Source organism: Lepus europaeus, chromosome 7 (genome assembly GCF_033115175.1).
Source record: "Lepus europaeus isolate LE1 chromosome 7, mLepTim1.pri, whole genome shotgun sequence".
Lineage (NCBI taxonomy): Eukaryota > Metazoa > Chordata > Mammalia > Lagomorpha > Leporidae > Lepus > Lepus europaeus.
In genome coordinates, this window is record NC_084833.1 from 81189319 (window position 1) to 81205733 (window position 16415).

Here is a 16415-nt window from a genome sequence, read left to right on the forward strand (position 1 = left end):
GTCCATTTTCTCTACTGGTCAGGTAATTTAAACACAAGCCCAATTAGTTGGACCACTGTGTGTATTCTCAGTCACATCCCAAAGAAAGGCAAGCCAGTAGTCTGGACAGTTTATGAGGGGGCAATTTCTGGAATGCTAATGCAAATGCAAGACTGTTTGAAGGAATTCTATTACCAAGTGAAATGTAAATTTATCTGCCTTAAGAACAATGCAATAAAATCCATTTGAAGTACTTTTCATGGCCTTCTGGCTTTGAAACTGTGGCTTTGGTGACCTCATATCTTCTTAGGCTGAAGTTTAATATCCCTCTTTTTTAAAAATGAGCTAGCTAAACTTATTGCCTAATGGGCCCCTGCACTTGCCACAAATGGTTGGGTTTCTTCAGTACAGGCCTTAAGTATTATGCATGTAGCATATCCATTCAGGGGCAGTGATTTTGGAAGTATTCAGGAACACTGTGAAATGTATTCATGTATTCCCATCAACCCAGAGAATCTGTTAGTTTAACACAACAGCCGCATTAACAAAAACAGAAGCGTAGCAGACAGAACACGTAATATGTTAATTACATCATTCTTAATCTCCTGATTTTGCCTATAATGCTATCTTTTCAGAAAGAGTTTTCATGTCAAATGCAGTTTCACTGTTGCAGAGACTAGTAGGAATACCAAGTCAATTTTTGCTAAATTATAAGCATACCAGCTGTTTTACAAAGCTTATGACAGCAGCTTAAAATATTTTTACTCCCAAAAAGGCATTGAATTTTATCATTTTAGCTGCAGGCAGAATAACAAGCATCTAGCTTCTGACACATGAATTTTTGCAAAAGAAAATGAGCATTTTCTATCTCCGGTTCTTTGGACCTATCTTAACAGTAGTTAAATTCCGAATTTATCCTGTGTTCATTCTTGGGCTTTAAGGATACAGAGTAAATAAGACACAACTCCATTAGTCCTGTGGCAAAGAAGCATGTACCATTTCTTAAACTTGTCTGGTCATTGATTGTTTTGTAGACAACCATATCACCCAATGATAGGCCGTGAATCCTCGAATTCATTTTATAAGAGTGAGAACTAAGTTTTAATGCTAGGGCCAGTGTTGTGGTATAGCCCATAAAACCGCCACTGGTGATGCAGGCATCCCACATGGGTACCAGTTCCTGCTCCAGCTGCTCTACTTCAGATCCAGATCCCTGCAAATGGCCTGGGAAAAGCAATGGAAGATGGCTCAATATTTTGGGCCCCTACCACCCATGTGGGAGACCCAGAAGAAGTTCTTGGCTCCTCAAGTTGGCCTGGCCTTTGCAGCCCTCTGGGGAGTGGACCAGCAGATGGAAGATCTCTGTTTCTCCCTTTCTCTCAGTAACTCTGACTTTCAAGTAAGTTAATCTCTTTTTTTTAAATTATAGTTATAAGAAAATTGTCCATCTGAGCACTGATAACAGTCTGATACTAAGAAATTATATTTCTTTAGGTATTGTGACTATTTTGTTTTTCTGGACTTTATTTTTCTGTTAATTAGGGTAAAATAGGCAAGTAAGATAAATAATATCATAATACAAATTTATAACATCAAATTTCCCATCTTAACCAACTTTGAGTATACAATTCAGTAGTGTTAAGTACAGTCAGATTGCTCTATAACCAATCTCTGGAAGACTTCCATTTGCAAGACTGATGCTCTATGCATTGAACAACTCCTAAGCCTTTACTCCTTCAGTTACCTGGCAACCACTTTCTGTCTCTAAACACTTGGCTAATGTAAATGTCTTATGTTATTGGAACCATATAGTATTTGTCTTTTTCTGTGAGTGGCTTATTGAACTGAGCATGATATCCAAAATGTTATATACTGTGTGATTTTATTTATTAAACTCTTTAAAAACTGTAGCACAAAAGACACCTCAAAAATTTTAACATCTTAATCACTTCTAAGTGTATGGCTCAGTAGTGTACATCAGTACAGGAATGACTATCTCCTTTTATGGCTGCTTATTTCACTAATTCTAATATCAAGATTCATCCCTGTTGTAGTATGTATCAGAATTTCCCTCCCTTTAAAGGCTGAATAATATTCAGTTATATATACCACATTTTGTTTATCTGGCCTTCTATTGAAAATCACGTAGGCTGTTTTTACCTTTTGGCGATTATGAATAATGCTGCTGTGAACATGGGAGTATGGGCTCTGTGTTTCTGCTTTCAGTCATGTTGGATATATACCCAGAAGTGGAATTTCAGAACCATATGGTAATTCTGTTGATAAACTGCAAACTCTTTTCCATAGCAGCTGTACCATTTCACATTCTCACCGACAGTGCACAAGGTTACAACTGTTTCTCGCTACACACTCACCACACCTGTTGTTTTCTGTTTCTTTTTTTTCCCCCTCAATAGTGGCCATCCTAGGGGATGTAGATGCAGAGCTAGGCTGCACCTGGCTCTAGAAGTATTTTCTTTATAGTCAATTGGGTAATAATTTTTTGTTGGCATCAGCTAAGGATCTGTGCACTCTGTATCTCCCACATTCTAGACTGGTAACTAACATATGGATAACTAACATGCAATGTTGACTCTGTTGCAAGATTTAGCATTCTTTGTCCCAAGTCTTCACTAAAGAGGAGTTTCAAGATTATGAGCAGGTTTTATTTAAACTATCTTTATTAACCTATTGTTGGAGTACATGGCCCTATAAGAAATGATTCAGTTCCCTGACAAGGCCAGGAAACTCTGTTGAAGAAAAAAAAAAAAATAAAGGTTGGTATGATGGATGTTTGTTAATAAAGCATCATTTTAGTCACATATGTTTCCACTTCTAGCTTGTGATACCAGAAATAAGATATCCCTGCTCTACATTGCACACACACCCTTAACCTTGGCTCTCTTCTCCCCATTCGTAAGCAGTGATATCTGTTAAGGTGGGTGGGGCTCCCGACCAGAACTGAAAAGAATCTTGATTCAGGATTCAAGAGACTGGCAGAGTGTACACTGCACTATTTGAATACCTGTCTTTTAACTTTTGCTGCATAAGAGAAGGATTTGATTTAGTCTCCCTTGTTTCTCAGATCTTCTGATCCTTGAAACAATGGCCATTTCTCACCACTGTGTATGAATTTCTTTATTACCTTAGGCATCTGTTCATGTATTGAATCAACTAGCCACACGTCTATTGAACACATATTTTCAATACATAGTTTGTGCCAGGCAGTGTGTTGGATGCAGATGGAAAGGACAAATGAGTCTCTGAACTTAGGGCACTTAGGTTCCATTGGTATCTATGCATTATTCACAAGTCAGAGGCTCTTATTCTAAGGACTATCTGAACATTTTGAAATAGTCTCATGGATTACCATAAAACTTAGCCTCCCCTTTCTTCCTCAACCTTGATATTTGCTGCCAAAACCCACAGTATGCTTCAGAGTGCTTTCTATTTTGGTAGTGCTTTCAAATGAACATGAGGTGAATTGCTTATAGGGAAAAAAAAATATATATATATATATAGTACAGTTTAGAATAAAATACAAGATTACCAAAGCATACATATTAAAAGGCTCATTCAGCATATATACAACTGTGTGTGCATGTAACCTTGTAATTCCTTTGGAACTTGACATAAGAATTCTCGCTCTTTTTTTCCCAAGGCCTAATTTCCCTTAATAACATGAAATCTTCTGTGTCAGGAATGATAGAATTTGACCAGGATGTAAACCTTTTGGCTGAATCTGACTTCAGTACTGCATGAGTTCAGAAGAGGGTGGTATAGGTGGAATCTTCCATGAGGAGTCCACATCCCCATCCCAGCTGCCCTGACACCTTCCCTCCCCAGCCTGTGTGTCCCTTTGGCTTCACCTTAGTCTGCATTTCTGAGAAGGCTGGAATCTGTTGAATTGAGTACAAGGATGTGGGCAACTGAACAAAAAGTGTTTTATTTATTTCCTGACAGGCTTTTAACAGGCTGTGGTTACAATGGGAGAGCAATGCATTCTGTCCACAACACAAATTGCTTTTCTTTCTGAACATTATGGTACTACTTCCTGGCCTAGGAGTCCTCTGGTTGTTGAATTTGGTCTTTATTTTGTTGGCCTATGAACTGAGAAAGAACAGAACAAGACTTTTGTAAGCCATGTAATGAAGTAATAATTAAGTCCTTTATAAAGGAAAGCTTATTCCCACATCTTATTCCGAGATACAGCACATGCTTTCTCATTAGGAAACATTTTCAGTTTTCATTAGTAGTGTATCAGGTGTTAGATAGAATGAATAATGTAGGGCTTCACCTTTTGCACACACAGGCAAGTCCTTAAATGCCATGAATGCTATATGGTAACAGTGTTGGCCATACTCCCGCTGCCATGTTAAACTGCTCAGGATTCAGGATCCTCAGACAGGAAGGTGTGATTGACAGCTGCCTTTTCTTGACTAGCCTAGAACAAGAGAAAGCTATGGGCGGTGTTTGTGTTTGTGGCTCAGAAAAGAATAGAAGAACTGGGGTAACAGAGAGCAAGCTGGTGGGAGGTTTATGGGAGTGATATCCCAGGGTGTCCTAATCAATACACAGTTCACACAGAATAACTACTTTGTTGGTAAGAAATAGATACACTTTTACAGATAATTCTCCTTTCAAGAATTCTTGAAGAGTGCCTACCTTTATGAGGTAGGAAGATCATTAGTGAGCCCTTCGCCATTGAGTAACCTTAGACCCTGACTCTGCCAAATCCCATATTCTTAAGAGCACCACCACTAACTCTAGAATTTTCAGGGGTCTGGGGGGATGGTCTAATTAGGAAGGATTCGAGGGACTCCAGCTGCATTTGCAGTCTCAACATGATTTCTTTCAGATTGCATTCACATTCAAGGTGCCTCAAAGTTATGGGTGCCATGCTGTGATGAAGCTGTCATCCAGATTGGATAGTCTTCAGACACGTTGTTCCAATACAACAAGCCACCACCTGTTCAGTTTATGATAAGAGGGAGAAAACCATCTCTCTGTTGGCCCACTCAGGCAATGATGGCGCAAGTGAGTGATCCGTGGACACAGTGAGGATGAACATCATTCTCTATTCTGTCCAATAAGATACCCTGCTCTTTAGTATCCAGTTATATGACCAACAAATTCCCTTCTTACTGGCTATGTTTACCATAACTTTTTGACTTAATATTATATATCAGGCTTCAATTCTGTCAGACATCCAGCTTCTTATAGTACTCCTGAGTGCTGGTACCCAATTCCCCTCCACAAGGCCAAGTGAGTACTCATGAATTTGATTGCGATTACCATACAACTCTCTCCTAGTAAGCCCACCCTTTTATTATTGAGATTTATGAATTTCTTTCCCCATACTCTTTTCAACATTGGAGTAGATTTTATTCTCTTCACTTTCTACTTTAACTCTTCTTCTCTGGGCCTGTTCCTTATTTCATCCCTTTTATCACCTCCACTCTGTCATTATTCTTTCTTTTTACACCTGTATTAGTGCACCTTCTGGCATATACTGATAGTTTATAACTATTTTCATTAAATAGCAAAATTGTTCATTAAAATATATCTGATATTGGGGCTGATGTTGTGGTGTAATGGATTATGCCACCACCTGAAATTCAAGCATCCCATATGGGTACCAGTTTGAATCCCAGCTGCTCCACTTTCAATCCAGGCCCATGCTAATATGCCTGGGAAAGCAGTGGAAGATGACCCAAGTACTTGGGCCCCTGCACCCAAGTAAGAGACCCAGAGATGAAGCTCCTGGCTTTGTTGTGGCCCAGCCCTGGTCATTGCGACCATATGGGAAGTGAAGTGACAGATGAAAGATACATCTCTCTCTCTCTCTCTCTTTCTGCGTAACTCTGCCTTACAAATAAATAATCATTAAAATATAATACAAATATATATATATAAATATGTGTGTGTATTATCTATCTATCTATATCTATATCTGATGTCACCAGTAACTTGTGTTTTCTTTTTGAAAATGACTCTTCCAGGAATCTTCTCTTATAGTGCATTAAGCTATAGCTTAACCAATCATTATTCATCATTTTTTCAAATTAATACCTCCACTTCTATCAATTATTGTGCACATATAATAATAAGCCTTATCTAAATTTCACAAAAAAAACCTTAGGACATCATTATTCCCAATTTACAGCTGAGCAAATGAAAACTCAGGGTTTAAGTCTTTTGCCCAAATGCACATATCTGGTCAAGGGGTAGTGTTGGCCTCTGTGATACTAGCCAAGATCACCAGTGTGCATTCTGGAAGCCTCTTCATGGATGGAAAGTTACTGGCTTTTGAAAGCTCTTTTGCCCATTTTTCAAGCAATTTTTTCTCAGCTGCTTGTTTGCATGAAGAACAGGAGTAAGACTTGGTTTGGTATTTTCAGGAGAGAGTGCCAAAATTGTTGACCCATAGTACATTCTGAGAACTGAAGGATTTTTACTCAGAAATGGCTCCTATTACATATTATTGATAACAGGATACAAAAGTAAATGACCCAGGGATGCGTGACTAGCCTCAATTGTAAAACTAACTTCAACATGTCAGACCAATATGAATTAAAATGAGAAAAGCCTTTGGGAAAATGGCTGAAATATTAAAGTAGAAAAATGCATCCATCACCCATGAGAATACAAATGGTCTCATTCATTCAAAAGATCTGTATTTCATTTTGAGTTTCTTAAGAGAACAGTCTCCACAGGATATATTTTTCTTTGAAGCTTGTAGTTGGAGAATAATTTTGAAATCCATATTGAAGAATCTGATGAGGCCTGGTGAATGACCAAACATGTGAACTTGTGGTGTAAAATTGAGCCAGCTTTTTTGTCTTTAAAATAGTTTCTTACGTATGAGAAGGACATGATTTTGTCTGTTTGTGGTATCTGTTGTTTGTCTTGAAGCTATCACATATTCAGGCATGCAGGGCTTTCTACATAAAAGCTTCTACAGGATTAGAAGACTTTTGAACTTCACAAAATCTTACGGAGGAGCAAGTGTGAGCGTGTTTATTCTCGGTGATGGAGAAAACTGAAACTCAGGAAGGTTATGTGATTTTCAAGAAAGACTAGAAAATGGCAGGAAGGATGGAAGCCAGATCTGGGGAGATATAATGGCATGACCATAAATGGGGAGACTTCAGGGTTCTACAGTTTGGCATCGAGGCCTGACACCCCTGTTTACCAGCTACAGAACCTTGTACAGCTACTAAGCTCTGTATCCCTGTTTCTTCTGCTGCATGATGAGAGGTGATAAAGACCTATTCAGACTACTGTGAAGATTAAGTGAGGGGGGGACTGGCATTTGGTGCCGTGGTTAAGATGTTGATTGGGGTGCCGGCAACCCATGTCAGAGTGCCTGAGCATCAAACTAATCTCATTTCCAATTCCAGCTTCCAGCTAATGCACACCCTGGGAGGCAGCAGGTAATGGCTCTTGTACTTTGGCTACTGCCACTCATGTGGGAGACCAGGACTGAATTCAGGCTCCTGACTTTGGCCTGGTCCAGGCTGTTGTCAGTATTTGGGAAGTAAATAAGTGGGTAGAAGATTCTCTCTCTCTCTCTCTCCCTCCCTCTCTCCCTCCCTCTCTCCCCCTCTCTCCCTCTCCCCCTCTCTCTCATTCCTTCCACCTCTCCTCTATTTCTTTGTCCTTCAAATAAGTAAAAAAAAATAAGTTGTTTTTTAAAAGATTAAGTGAGATAATGGTCAAAAGTACTCAACCCAGTTCCTAGCATAAGAATAAATCCTCAGTAACTGTCAGCGCCTCTGGTAACTGTAACTCCCATCCTGTGTGCTTTTCTTCACACCACCCTAATCTTGCTGGTCATACAGGGTGCATCTGTAATCCTTTGGACCAAGAACAGATCACTGCCACTTTCAACCTCTCTGTTTGGTGTTACTATCCAGGAGCATGTCTTTCTTGCACAAGGGAATAGGTTTCACATCCTAGGATGAAAATAAAAAGAAAGCCTTAGAAGTTCGAGTAACTAATACCCATCATTACCTCATCCAAGTATCAGAGCAAACCATTGTCCCTCAGCAATATGAACTGCTAATTGCAGAGATTAAAGATCATATTCTACTTTCTGAAGACGACGCGGTAGCCCTAGGTGCGGAGCGTGTTTGCGCCCGCTCCTGCTCCTGACTCATCACTGTTCGCTCTCGCTGAGGAACAAGTCGGTCAGAAAGCCACGCCGCAGCCATGGCTTTTAAAGACACCGGAAAGACGCCCGTGGAACCAGAGGTGGCCATTCACCAAATTAGGATCACCCTGACCAGCGCAACGTCAAGTCCCTGGAGAAGGTGTGTGCTGACTTGATCAGAGGAGCAAAGGAGAAGAATCTGAAAGTGAAAGGACCTGTTTGGATGCTACCAAGACACTGCGAATCACTACAAGAAAAACCCCTTGTGGTGAAGGTTCTGAGACATGGGACCGGTTCCAGATGAGAATCCACAAACGGCTCATTGACCTGCACAGCCCTTCTGAGATTGTGAAACAGATCACTTCCATCAGCATTGAGCCGGGAGTAGAAGCTGAAGTCACCACTGCAGATGCCTAAGCCCCCCCCCCAAAAAAAAAATCATATTCTAGGCTTGTCTCCCCCAGAAAAACCTATCTACTAGTAAAAATTATGTGCCCAACCATGTGCTAGGCATAGAGCAAAAATATCTTAACTTGCTTACTCGTTCTCATCAGGGAAGAGAGGGAAGCACCTCAACACACAAAGAAGAAATCTACACAGTGAAACCCATACCTTAAAATATTTATATGTCAATGAACTTCTTATTATAAACTTTTGTAACACATATGATCTTTTCCTGTCCCTTTTAAAACTGATCATGATTAAACTAAAATGTTAAGTGATGGCTTCAGGTCATCAATAAAAATGTCATTATCACACTGTGCTATAATGCATTGGCTTTTATGACACCATGGCAAAGTTGAGGTAGATATATGGTTGGTCTTCTCCATGAAATGCTATCTCTTCTATACACATCTGCACCTTTTGTCTCCTACTGTCATTTTTTTTTCTTTTTTAGCTTCCTTACCCCTTCCTCTTAGCTGTCACATCTTGTTGTTAGAGCCTGCTTCTAACAGTCCTGTTTTCCCCATGTAATTCCTCCATTGTAATCCTCTGTTGTGAGTTGAGAAACTGTAAAATCACAGTTGCTAAAATTGTGCCTAAGAATCATGTATTTGAAAACACCTCTTAAATATCTAAGATGGTGTAGTTTGTTTAACCAGTAAACTGAAGCACAACCATATAAAATGTTTTTAGTTTCTTTCTACCAACAAGTTTAAAACATATGATACACAGATTCAGGTCACACAAATTAAAATGTATCTTTGATTGATTTTAGCAGCTTAAATTTATGGACAATCTTATCTAAAAGCCATTTAAAATAAAACTCTTAATAAAATTTCCCCATGTGGACATACAATATGTACGCACATATAACATAGCATAATAGACCAATATCAAAATCCAAAATATCTGGTTGAACTAAGATTCCTTAAAATCATGACATAACATAGACCAAATTTGATCATTGTTACAAGGTGATTATTCAAGTCTTTGAAAATAAGCACATAGTTAAATAACCATATATTCTATAAAATTTATAGAAGGCATTGGACCTTCTGGTAAATGTTTTATTAAGTTCTTATCTAAGGGTTGAAACGGTTTGCTAAGTATTCATGTAATATTGCTATTGTCAGCAGGTGATCTAGGACTTGCTCCCTCATTTCTCTATTCTAAGCCCAACTTGTTCTTTCATTTCTCTATTCTCTTCAAGGTAGGGAACTAATTCTATTATGAAGGAATCTGTAGGACGCACAATTTAATCTTTAGACCTTATAAGAGATGGCTAACATTTTTCTGTAATAGCATAGCCAAAATAAGAGCTTAAATAATAATCTCATAGCTAGATTCACATCGCCATCAGCGAAGTATACAGTAAGTAGAAAAAAAAAACCTCCCTTTCAGACCAAAGGGAAAGAAAGTTTTAAAGTGAGAATATAATTTTCCTCATGGGCATTGTCTACCTTAGAAAAACTACTACAGAACATGCCTGTGACTATAGACTTGTAGTTCAGGCCACCGAAGATTAGAGATGGGACATGGGCACTCCCTTGACTTGCATCCTCTGGTCTGCTTTAACAAAATATGAGTACTGGGCTCTTAGTGAGAAACAGGTGGCCTCTCCTCTGAGTTAAGTGCATGAACTTCTGGTTATTACTGACTTGCAGCTGCATTTTAGATGGTCAAGATTTCTATCCTCAAGAAAGTTAAAAACCTGTTGAGAAAGAAATCAAACAGAACAAGTCTATCTGTGATAAAGAGCTTAGTTCAGGGGTTGGTATTGTGGTACAATGTGAAAGGCCATCCACTTAGGACTTCTGCCTCCCATATCTGAGTACCTAGAATCAAGTTCTACCTCTATTTCCAGTCCAACTTCCTGCTGATACATCTGGGAAGCAGCAGGTGAGAGCCCAAGTAAGTACTTGTTTCCTGACACACATGTGGGAGACTTGCAGTTCCTGGCTCCTGGTTTTGGCCAGGTCTAGCTCCAGCTGTTTTGGGCATTTGAGGAGTAAACCAGCGAATGGAATTCTGTCTATCTTTATTTCTCCAAACTCTAACTCTTTCAAATAAATGAATAAATGAATGAATGAATGTTTAAAGTGCTAAGTCCAGATAGTAGATGCATTAGAAGTTTAAATTATTTGAGACCATTACAAAAAAGCTTCAAAGAATAAGAGCAACTTAAGCTAGATCACAAAGAAACTCTGAGACTTGCATATTCACTTATTCATTTATTAATTTATTCAGTAAATTCTTAGAGTGTCTGCTAGGTCCATGATTGTGTTACAGGTGCACAAGACATAATAGATAAGCTAAGCAAGGTTTTTGATTACATGAAGCATACACTGTACTGAGAGTAGAAAGATCACAAACAGATAAGTCAGAAAGAAACAACATTTCAGAGAGTGAAAACTGCTGTCCAAAAAATGTCAGAAAAATAGAAAAGAGAATGATAGAAGTTGATAGAGTAGATCATGAGGGTCTGCTTTGTAGTTAGTGGTTGGGGAAGGCACAGTAGAGGTGAGCTTCTGAGTAGATGATAGTTGAATGATGAGATGGATCTAGCCATGGGAAACATGGAGAAACAGTTTCTGTAAAGGGAACAGAAGTTCAAAAGCCTTGAGGCTGAAGCAAGCTTAGCAAATTCAAGAACCAGAGATAAGGCCTCAGAGACAAGAGCCAAGGAGTGGGCAGAAATGCCATCAGAGAGGGAGGTAGGGTTGATGCACATAGGAACATAGATTTTAATGTAAGTGCAACAGGAAGCCATGAGATTTTAAGTGGTGAGCCAACTGTTGTTGAACAGTATGAACCAACTGTTTTCTAAAAGGTCCTGTGGCTACTATGAGAAGAAAGTAAAGTGGCAGCAGGGGTGCAGGTCAGAGTAAAGATGGACAATTAGAGCATATGTGTCATGCAGGCATCTTCTTGTAAGAGCATAGCATGCAAGGGTTGTGTGCATGCATGCATGATGTGGGAAGATAGTCTGATAGGGAGGAAGGGAAAGATGAATGATATCATGTTGGAAGGAGGGGCATAAATTACATAAAGAACAAACTTTTATTGCCAAGAGGGCTATTTCTCTGTCCTTCTGCGAAGGAGCTTGGAATTCATATTCACACCATTAATTCCAAAGCTTGATTGCCTCTGGAAATTCCCATAAAAGAAATAACAGCACTGCCAGCTCCTGACTGCACAATGTTAGTACTTCAAATACACTGGCATGTGCACCCTGTAGATGTGGGGGATTGGAAGACTGAAGATTTCAGCCAGGAATTTACAATACACACAGATCTGCTTCTCTCCCAGTAAGATTAATAATAGTTGAGATTTATTGAGTCTGTACTGTGTGCTAGGCATAGTTCTAAGTGCTTACATGGATTACCTTTTGAAATTGCCATATTCTTTTTTTATGCCAACTTTGCAGGTAGGGAGACAGGTACAGATTAGACAGTTAGCTTGTGCAAAGTGACTTATACATAAGAGGTGGTGCCAAGATTTGAACCCAAGAGTTTGACTTCAGAGCCCATGTTACGAACAGCTGTATACCCCACCAACATCTTTGGTTGATGCCGTATTTCTGCAAACATCTTCTTGGATACAAGTATTGCCAAAGCATGCAGGAGATCTGAGTGACTCAGATGAGCATCCCACTCTGTGCCTCTGGAAAGAACTTACAATTCAGCCTGATGCCATTCTGCTTGTGTCCTTTGTTATTGAGCAGCTACTGTAATTCACTCCAGCTCAAACGTGGCTTCTTTCTCAACAGACAGATAATAGCTATTTATTACTGGGATAATTCCAAAAAAAAGTAAAATAGAGCAAGCTTTCTAAGTACTGTGAACAGAAGATTTGGTGGACACAGGGTTGGTGAATTTTCATTCCACTTATTTGTTGGCCCTGTGAGATGTCAGCCTAAAAATAAAAGTAATCATCCTGGCAGCATCTAGGTACTTTTCAACAAAGATTTAATAGCCCCATCTACATGAACGGTTCATATTGCAAAGACTTCATAACTTGCAGTATACATACTGTGAGACAGAGTGATAAATCAATTAACGCAAACTTTGCTAACCAGAATAAATGTTCAGAAGTCATGTTGTGATGGCTTATGTTTTTCAAGTAATTCCTGAAGTTTGGTAAGCCCCACTGGGCTTCCAAGTCATTAGTGAGAACTACAGGCTTCTCCAGCTCTCTGCTGCTGTCCAGGCTACCTCTTACAGCAGCTATTCCTGTCCTGTGCTGCCCTGGGAAAAGCATTTTGATAACAACTCCTTCCTTTCAAGAGACTAGATTGTACATAAATAAGTTAAGCTAAAAGACCTGAACTCACAAAATTCTAAATGGGACAACAATGAACTATATTTGCAATTTCTAAGGTTAATTGCTTGACTACATCAATAAGAGATTTTTGTTTTTTATTAGATTCTTATGTGATAAAATTTTTTATTAGAGCCCTGTATTGCCTAAATTTCAGCAAGATATTAGAAACTCAGAAGTTCTGCATTTCTATGATGCCATAGATTCAATTTAGATCGTTAGATATTCAGGTTTATACCATTTAATTCTCCCCTCAGTGGGATCTCATTTTGTTCCACTTATTTTTTCATGCCCACATGGCAACTATATCTTTGGATTGTCAGAACACTTATTCTCAGAGTTTATATACAATAGATATCTATTCAATATTTATGTTAAATAGCTCTGAGCAGTTTTCCAGACTGTACTTAAATAACCATCATTGAAAATATAGTACAGGTTGAGTCCCTTTATCAGAAATGCTTGGTGTTTCAGATTTGGGTTTTTCTTGGGAGGGAGGGGCAGGTTTGGGGATATTTGCATAGACACTACATTGAGCATTCCTAATCTGAAAATCTGAAATCTAAAATACTCTGTAATCTGAAACTTTTTGACCATATCATGTTAGCTCAAATTAGGGTTTCAGATTTTCAGGTATGAGAGGCTAAACATATAACAAACACACAAGGGATTCTTCTAAAATACACTTTTCTTTTTTAAATTTTTATTAATATAAAGATGACATATATCAAGTATTACATAGATCTAATTCTTTTTTTTTTTTTTTTGGACAGGCAGAGTGGACAGTGAGAGAGAGAGAGACAGAGAGAAAGGTCTTCCTTTGCCGTTGGTTCACCCTCCAATGGCTGCCGCGGCCGGTGTGCTGCGGCCGGCGCACCATGCTGATCCGATGGCAGGAGCCAGGTGCTTATCCTGTCTCCCATGGGGTGCAGGGCCCAAGCACTTGGGCCATCCTCCACTGCACTCCCTGGCCACAGCAGAGAGCTGGCCTGGAAGGGGGGCAACCGGGACAGAATCCGGTGCCCTGACCAGGACTAGAACCTGGTGTGCCAGCGCCGCAAGGTGGAGGATTAGCCTATTGAGCCACGGCGCTGGCTTACATAGATCTAATTCTAAGATAACCATATTGTCTCCCTCCTTTTCTCTTTTTAATTTTGCAATAACTTTTTTATTTCATATATACAGTTTTAAGAGCATAATGATACTTCCGACCTGACCCGCCCTTCCTTCCTCCTCCTTTTCTTATTTTTTTTAATCTTTACAATGATATACTTTGAATTTTCTTTATGGTCACAAGCCTAACACTCCACCAAATAAAGAATTCAACAAGTAGTTAGTAAAAAAAAACACTGTTCGCACTCTGGCCTAAGAATCAGCCCTTAAGGCATTCAGATATAGCTAAAAAGCCCATGAGAGTATTTCAGGCATGGAAAGCCAAGACACTCTGGCAAAAAAAAATGACCTAAATGAAAGATCTCTGTGAGTGAGATCCCAGCAGAAAGAACTGGCCATCAAAGAAGGAAGTACCTTTCTCTGAAGAGAGGACAGAACTTCCACTTTGACTATGACCTTGTCTAAATAAGATTGGAGTCTACGAACTCAAAAGGCTTCCATAGCCTTGGCAACCCATGACAAGAGCCTAGGGTGATTACTGACACCATAAACAAGAGGGTCAATTGTTAAAGCAACAACAGGAGTCACTGTGCACTTACTCCCCATATACAATCTCTGTCCTTAATGTGTTGTACTACGTGAATTAATGCTATAACTAGTACTCAAACAGTACTTTACACTTTGTGTTTCTGTGCGGGTGCAAACTGCTGAGATCTTTACTTAGTATATACTAAATTGATCTTCTGTATATAAAGATAATTGAAAATGAATTTTGATGTGAATGGGATGGGAGAGGGAGCGGGAGATGGGATGGTTGTAGGTGGGAGGGAAGTAATGGAGGGAAAAAGCTGCTATAATCCAAAAGTTGTACTTTGGAAATTTATATTTATTAAATAAAAGTTAAAAAAAAAACTGTTCCTCAAGAGTGTAGACAAAGGCTATAAATAGTAATTAAATCTCAAAATGTCAACTTTACTTTTCTTCTACTTTTTTAGCCACACCAGGATCTCTGTTTTCACATCCACTGGATTTTCTTTCCTAAAAACAGAGATACAAATTTCATCTCATCCTTAATCCTCAGTCTAAAATATCCTCCCAGCCACTTATATTCAAAGTGCTGTGATATGCTTCAGACTTTTCTTGTGAGGAGGCCAATGCAGTTTTCATTTTCATGGAAATGGATGTCTTATTTCTTTGGTATTCTGTTGAGGTTCCCCTCAGTGTTTGAAGGAGATCAAGACTTCTGCTTTGGTCTGTTGAATGTCAGGTAGCTGTCCTATGTTACCAACCAGAAGGACTGCGTTTTTTTTTTTTTTTTTTTTTTTTGACAGGCAGAGTGGACAATGAGAGAGAGAGAGAGAGAAAGGTCTTCCTTTTGCCGTTGGTTCACCCTCCAATGGCCGCTGCGGCCAGCGCACCGCGCTGATCCGATGGCAGGAGCCAGTTGCTTATCCTGGTCTCCCATGGGGTGCAGGGCCCAAGCACTTGGGCCATCCTCCACTGCACTCCAGGGCCACAGCAGAGAGCTGGCCTGGAAGAGGGGCAACCGGGACAGAATCCAGTGCCCCGACTGGGACTAGAACCCGGTGTGCCAGCGCCGCAAGGCAGAGGATTAGCCTAGTGAGCCGCAGCGCCGGCCTAAAACACCAATATTTATAAATTTGAACCAACTTGTTGGGTACAGATGATATCCTTCTCTCTCAAAAATTATATATTCAATGGCACAAAGGCTGAGAGAGACATAGAGACTGAAAGATAGAGATGGCCTACTGGCTCACTCTCCAAATGTCTGCAATGGATGAGTGTGTGTTGGGCTGAAACCAGGAGCTGGGAACTCAATCTAAGTCTTCTACATGGGAAGCAGAGATCCAACTATTTGAACCATCACTTGGTGCCTACTAGGGAATGTATTAACAGGAAGCTGGAATTGGGAGTGGAGCTGGCACTTGAATGCAGCCACTCTAACATGGGATGCCAGTGTCCCAACTGGCATCTCAACATTTATGCTCACTATTCACCTTGGTTTTCTTTTCTTTTCTTTTCTTTTTTTTTTAATTATCAATTTGTGCTCTGGGAATGCAGATTCACTTTAAAAACTTAATTATATTCAATTAGTCTTTAATATCTTCTGTATCTACAGTACTTAGGCTGAGAATCTTGAAGAAATTAATGATGCAAGAATTGTGCTTTCTGCAAGTCATTAGTCTGTATTCCTCTCTGGGTAAGACTATAGCCTCTAGGCCCATAGTCTTTCCCTTGGGCCAAATCTTGCATTGCTTTATGATCCTATCACTGTTCCAAAGAGAGAATTGCCTTCCTCTGCTTGAAACTTACATGGGGATTTTGGCAGTCCCTGCTCTTTAGTAATCCACCCTAATGTGTATACCCATCTCCTATCACCTTA

The 16415-nt window shown here is 39.6% G+C and overlaps 1 protein-coding gene and 1 pseudogene across 2 annotated transcripts in view; both read left to right on the plus strand.

Annotated features, from left to right (window-relative positions):
* The window catches only part of FAT3 (FAT atypical cadherin 3), a 533836-nt gene that overhangs the window by 224837 nt on the left and 292584 nt on the right, over positions 1 to 16415 (plus strand). The window lies entirely within an intron of this gene.
* LOC133764628 (small ribosomal subunit protein uS10-like) lies at positions 8152 to 8551 on the plus strand (annotated as a pseudogene).